Source organism: Prionailurus bengalensis, chromosome C1 (assembly GCF_016509475.1).
Source record: "Prionailurus bengalensis isolate Pbe53 chromosome C1, Fcat_Pben_1.1_paternal_pri, whole genome shotgun sequence".
Taxonomy (NCBI): domain Eukaryota; kingdom Metazoa; phylum Chordata; class Mammalia; order Carnivora; family Felidae; genus Prionailurus; species Prionailurus bengalensis.
Window position 1 is genome coordinate 84,184,337 of NC_057345.1, and position 7,320 is coordinate 84,191,656.

Here is a 7,320-nt window from a genome sequence, read left to right on the forward strand (position 1 = left end):
TTGGTGAATTAATGAAAGAGAGCATGTGAATGTACGTTTGCCCCTTCTTGGCCACTTTTTCCATGCAAGAATTTGGAACATGGGTGTGGTGCTGGAGTCTATCCTGAGTCATGGACACTTGAACCACAGAATGGAAAGTTGGGAGAAACACAAATCTCAGAGTCACAGAGTAGCTCTTCATGGCCTCCGTCTGACTTTGTTTCTTTTCTTTTTTTAAACATAACAATGTTTATCAGTTTCAGGTGTACAATATAGGGATTCACCAATTCTATACATCACACAGTGCTCATCATGACAAGTGCACTCCTTAATCCCTACCAACTATTTAACCCATCCCCCCACCCACCTCCACTTGCTTTTTCCCTTTCCTTGTTTGTTTTATTTCTTAAATTCCATATATGAGTGAGATCATATGATGTTTTTCTTTCTCTGACTAATTTTGCTTAGCATTATACTCTCTCACTCCATCCATGTCATTGCAGATGGCAAGATTTAACTCTTTTTTATGGCTGAATAATATTCCATTATATAGATACAGAGAAGAAAGAAAGAAAGAAGGAAAGAAAGAAAGAAAGAAAGAAAGAAAGAAAGAAAGAAAGAAAGAAAGAAAGTAAGAAAGAAAGATCTACCTCACATCTTCCTTATGCATTTATCAATCTATGGACATTTGAGCTGCTTCCATAAGTTAGCTATTGTAAATTGTAAATAATGCTGCTATAAAACATAGAGGTGCATATATCCTTTTAAATTAGTGTTTTGGTATTCTTTCAGTAAATACCCAGTAGTGTAATTGCAGGATCATAGGGTAGTTCTATTTTTAGTTTCTTGAAGAAGCTCCATACTGTTTTTCACAGTAGCTGCACCAGTTTGCATTCCCACCAACAGTGCACAAGTATTCCCTTTTCTCCATATCCTTGCTAACACCTGTTGTTTCTTGTGTTGTTGTTTTACCTATTTTGTCAGGTATGAGGTTATATCTCATTGTAGTTTTGACTTGCATTTCCCTGATGGTAGGTGTCTATATGTCATCTGTATGTCTTCTTTGGAAAAATGTCTGTTCATATCTTCTGCCCATTTTTTAATTGGGTTATTTGTTTTATGGGCATTGAGTTTTATAAGTCCCTTATATATTTTGTATATTAACCCTTTATCAGACACAACATTTAGAAATATCTTCCCATTCTGTAGGTTCTCTTTTAGTTTTGTTGATTGTTTTCCTCACTGTGACGAAACTTTTATTTATTTTTTTTTTAATTTTTTTAACGTTTATTTATTTTGAGACAGAGAGAGACAGAGCATGAATGGGGGAGGGGCAGAGAGAGAGGGAGACACAGAACCGGAAGCAGGCTCCAGGCTCTGAGCCATCAGCCCAGAGCCCGACGCGGGGCTCGAACTCACAGAACGTGAGATCATGACCTGAGCTGAAGTCGGACGCTTAACCGACTGAGCCACCCAGGCGTCCCGAAACTTTTATTTTGACATAGTTCCAATAGTTTATTTTTGCTTTTGTTTCCCTTGACTCAAGAGACATCTAGAAAAAAGTTGCTACAGTCAATGTCAAAGAAGTTACTGCCTATGTTCTCCTCTAAGATTTTTATAGTTTCAGGTCTCACATTTAGGTCTTTAATCCATTTTGAATTTATTTTTGTGTATAGTATAAGAAAATGGTCTGGGGGAGCCTGGGTGGCCCAGTCGGTTAAGTGTCTGGCTTGGCTCAGGTCATGGTCTCACGGTTCGTGGGTTCGAGCCCTGCGTCAGACTCTGTGCTGACAGCTCAGAGCCTGGAGCGTACTTCAGATTCTGTGTCTCTCTCTCTCTATGCCCCTCCCCTATTTGCCATCTCTCTCTCTCTCTCTCTCTCTCTCTCTCTCTCTCTCTCTCTCTCTCTCAAAAATGAGTGAACATTAAAAAAATTAAAGAAAAGAAAAGAAAATGGTCTGGTTTCTTTCTTTTGCATGTAGCTGTCCAGTTTTCCCAACACCATTTGTCAGAGACTGACTTTTCCCACTGGATATTCTTTCCTGTTTTGTCAAAGATTAGTTGACCATAGAGTTGTGGGTTTATTTCTGGGTTTCCTATTCTGTTCCATTGATCTATGTGTCTATTTTTGTGCCAGTACCATTTTGTTTTGATTACTACAGCTTTATAATGCAATCCAGAATTTTGAATTCCAGAATTCAAAATCCAAAATTTGAAATCCAGAATTGTGATGTCTCTAGCTTTTTTTTTTCCTTTTAGTTTTCAAGATTCTTTGGCTATTTGGGGTCTTTTGTGGTTTTCAATTTTAGGATTGTTTATTCTAGTTCTGTGAAAAATGCTATTGGTAGTTTGATAGGGATTGCATTAAATGTGTAGATTGTGTGGAACACCTGGGTGTCTCAGTCGGTTAAGCGTCTGACTCTTGGTTTTAGCTCAGGTCATGATCTCATGGTTCGTGAGTTTAAGCCCCGCGTCATGCCCTCTGCTGTCAGAGCAAAGCCCGCTTCGGATTCTCTGTCTCCCTCTCTCTCTGCTCCTTGTATGCTCTATCTCTCTCTCAAAAATAAATAAACATTGGGGCGCCTGGGTGGCGCAGTCGGTTAAGCGTCCGACTTCAGCCAGGTCACGATCTCGCGGTCCGGGAGTTCGAGCCCCGCGTCGGGCTCTGGGCTGATGGCTCAGAGCCTGGAGCCTGTTTCTGATTCTGTGTCTCCCTCTCTCTCTGCCCCTCCCCCGTTCATGCTCTGTCTCTCTCTGTCCCAAAAATAAAAAAAAAATAAAATAAAATAAATAAATAAATAAATAAATAAACATTTAAAATAATGTAGAGATTATCCTGGGTAGTATTAACAATGTTTGTTCTTCCAATCCATGACCATGGCATGTCTGTCCATTTCTTTGTGTTGTCTTTATTTCTTTCATCAGTGTTTTATCGTTTTCAGAGCATAGGTTTTCCACCTCTTTGGTTAGGTTTATTCCTAGGTGTCTTATTATTTTTGGTGCAGTTGTAAATGGGTTCGTTTTCTTAATTCCTCTTTCTGCTACTTCATTATTGGTGTATAGATATACAACAGATTTCCGTCCATTGATTTTGTATCCTGCAACTGTACAGAATTCATTTCTCAGTTTTAGCAGTTTTTTGGTGGAATCATTTGGGTTGTCCATATAGACTATCATGTCATCTGCAAATAGTGAAAGTTTGACTTCTTCCTTGATAATTTGGATACTTTTTATTTCTTTTTGTTTTCTGATTGCTGAGGCTAGGACAGCCAGTACCATGTTGAATAAAAGTGGTGAGAGTGACCATCCTTGTCTTGTTCCTGACCTTAGGGGAAATGTGCTCTGTTTTTCCCCATTAAGGATGATGTTAACTGTGGGTTTTTCATATATGGCCTTTTTAATGTTGAGGTATATTCCCTCTAAACCTATTTTGTTGAGGGTTTTATCATGAAATGTTGTACTTTGTCAAATGCTTTTTCTGCATCTAGTAAAATGATCATATGGTTCTTATCCTTTCTATTATTGATGTGATGTATCACACTGATTGATGTGAGTACTGAACCACCCTGGCAATCCAGGAATAAATCCCACTTGATCGTGGTGTATGATTTTTTTAATGTTAGGTTGAATTCAGTGTTCTGGTGTTTTGTTGAGGATTTTTACATCGATGTACATTAGGGACATTGGCTGAGAGCTCTCTTTTTAGTGGTGTCCTTACCTGGTTTTGGTATCAGGGTAATTCTGGCCTCAAAGAAATAATTTGGAAGTTTTCCTTCCTTTTCTGTTTTTTGAAATAGTTTGAGAAGAATAGGTATTAGCTCTTCTTTAAATGTTTGGTAGAAGTCACCTGTGAAGTCATCTAGTCCAGGACTTTTTTTGTTGTGAGTTTTTTGATTACTGATTCAATTTCTTTGCTGGTTCTGGGTGTGTTCAATTTTTCTATTTCTTCTGTTTCAGTTTGGTATATGTTTTTAGGAATTTGTCCATTTCTACTAGGTTGTCCAATTTGTTGGCGAATAATTTTTCTTAATATTCTCTTATAATTGTTTGCATTTTTGTGGTGTTGGCTGTTGTTTCTCCTCTCTCGTTTATGATTTTATCTACCTAACTTCTTTCTCTTTTTTTCTTGGTAAGTATGACTGGAAGCTTATCCATTTTATTGATTTTTTTTTCCCAAAGTACCAGCTCCTAGTTTCATTGATCTGTTCTATTGGTTTGTTTTTGTTTTTTTAGTTTCCACATCATTTATTTCTGCTCTAATTTTTATTATTTCATTCCTTTACTGGTTTTGAGTTTTATTTGTTGTTCTTTCTCTAGTTCCTTTATATGTAAGGTTAGGTTGTGTATTTGAGATTTTTCTTGCTTCTTGAGGTGACACTGTATTGCTATAAACTTGCCTATTAGATCCATTTTTGCTGCATCCTAAAGATTTTGGACCATTGTGTTTTCATTTTCATTTATTTTCATGTACTTTTTAATTTATTCTTTTATTTCCTGGTTGATGCATTCACTGTGTAGTAGTATTTTATTTAAATTCCAAGTATTTGTGGTCTTCCCAGATTTTTTCCTGTGGTTGCTTTCTATTTTCATAGTGTTGTGATCAGAAAAGATGTATGGAATGACTTCAATCTTTCTGAATTTGTTGAGGCTTATTTGTTAGCCTAATATGTGATATTCTGGAGAATGTTCCATGTACACTTGAAAAAATGTGTATTCTGCTCTTTTAGAATGGAATGTGCTGAACATATCTGTTATATCCATTTTTTCCAGTGTGTCATTCAAAGCCATTATTTTCTTGTTGATTTTCTGTCTAGATGATCTGTCCACCAATGTAAGTGGGGAGTTAAAGTCCTTTACTATTTTTGTATTTTTAAAAATTATTTTAATGTTTATTTTAGTGAGAGAGAGAGAGAGAGGATGTAAGTGGGGGTGGGTCAGACTGAGGGAGAGACACAGAATCTGAAACAGGCTTCCGGCTCAGAGCTGTCAGCACAGAGCCCAATGCGGGGCTCCAACTCACAAACTGTGAGATCATGACCTGAGCCAAAGTCGGATGCTTAACTAACTGAGCCATCCAGGTGCCCCACTATTATTATATTATTATCAATTAGTTCCATTATGTTTGTTATTAACTGTTTAATGTATTTGGGTGCTCCTAATGTTGAGTGCATAAATATTTACAATTATTACATCTTCTTTTTGGATTGTCCCCTTTATTATTATATAGTGTCCTTCTTTGTCTCTTAGTACAGTCTTTGTTTTAAAGTCTTTTGTCCAATGTAAGTATTGCTACTTTGACTTTGCTACTTTGGCTTCCTTTTGACATCCATTTGCATGATAGATGTTTCTGTGCCTCACTTTGAATCTGCAGGTGTCTTTAGGTCTAAAATGAGTCTTTTGTAGGCAGCATATAGATAGATGGGTCTTGTTTTTTTTTATCCATTCTGTCATTCTGTATCTTTTGATTAGAGCATTTAGTCCATTTATAATCAGAGTAATTATCGATAGTTATGTGTTTATAATCATATTATTATTTGTTTTGTGGTTGTTTCTGAAGCTTGTGTCTAACCATTTCTTGTCTTTCTTTCATGGTTTGCTGATTTTTTAGTGATATATTTGGATTTCTTTCTCTTTATTCTTTGCATATTTATTAGTGGCTTTTGATATATGATTACCATCAGTTTGTATATAACATCTTCTGCATATAGCAGTCTATATTACATTGAACTCATTCTTCTTTCCTTCCCACATTTTAGGTATATGTTGTCATATTTTGTGAGTTCTTTGACTGATTTTTTTTACATAAATAGCTGTGGCATTTATTCTGCCAGTCTTCAGGTCATTTACTGAGGTATTTAGGATGATTTGATAGTTATCTAGATGGGTCGGTGGGACCAGGCGAGCCTAGGGTCTTCCTACTCTGCCGCTATCTTCAAGCCTACTCCTCTTTCTGACTTAGGATGAAAGAAAAATACAATTCTTTCTTTTTAAGAGATTTAGAAGGTCAGTGTTATTTGGAGGTTTCTGTAACTCACAGGTGAGCCTCATCCAAATCAATGAAGCATTGCCTTTTTTTTTAAATGTTTATTTATTTGAGGGAGAATGAGAGCACAAGTGGGGGAGGGGCAGAGAGAGAGTGAGAGAGAGGGAATCCCAAGCAGGCTGTGCGCTATCAGTGCAGAGCCTATCAGGGGGCTCAGTGTCACAAACATGAGATCATGACCTGAGCCAAAATCAAGAGTCAGATGCTTAACAAACTGAGCCACCCAGGTGCCCCTGAAGCTTTGGTTTTTAAAAACAGTAATCAGTCAAATTTGATGAAAAAGTCTTATAAATCTAAGGTAATACAGTTTTTTTTCCCCCTTAGGTCAAAAATGAGTGATATAGACTTGATGAACCTTGTCAATTTGATATTTTCAAAAATGAAGTTAAAAGACCATACCATGTAGTGTTAAGCACTACATTTTTGGTATTTGATATAATAAGTGTGTGTATGTGTATTAAACCTAAAATATACTCCATATTCAAAGAGAAAAATATATTGCATTATATTTGAATATATATTGAATATATAATATATATTGAATATATATTGAATAGATATATTGAATATATAATATGTATTATGTATATATAGAGAGAGAGACAGGAAGGGAGAGAAGGAATATATTTCTATTCAATTGGGTGTATGTTGTGGCTATATTTGAAAAAATTAAGAAAGGAATAGTCATAATATTTTAGTAACAAGCTTAATGTCATTCAGGTGGTAAGAAGCAAATTTAAATCCTGACCTTAAGCCATGCAGTTTCCTCTCATTCATGCTAAAAGTGTATGGTAACCAGTTAAGGGAAGACATTTAGCCCCTCTAACCCCAATCTTCACCTTGGACACATAACATACTTAGATTAGACCACAGTTAATAGCCTTTGGGATATAAAAATTATATGATTTTAATTCAATATGTGGCATTGACAACATATGAAATGTATTAGTTTAGTGGCAAAATATTTCCTATAAAGATGAAAGGCCATTCACATTATCAGACCTCAACCTGTTTTATCAATGGCCAGTAGATTCCAGAATGAATGAATGAATAACTTTTTGGCAAGTACTTTAGTGAGTACTAGTATGGCCTAACTAAAGAATTGAAAACAACTCATATTACACTCAACACATTTTGTTGGTGAGGATGACTACATTTGTAGATAGAAAATTCTGTATACCCAGAGTATCTGGATTTCAGCAAGTCACAGGGCAAGTGTGCGGAAAGGAAAAAATAACAATGAAATAGTAGTATAGAATGGATGAGGTCAAACATAATAAGTGAGCTATTTCCAAACA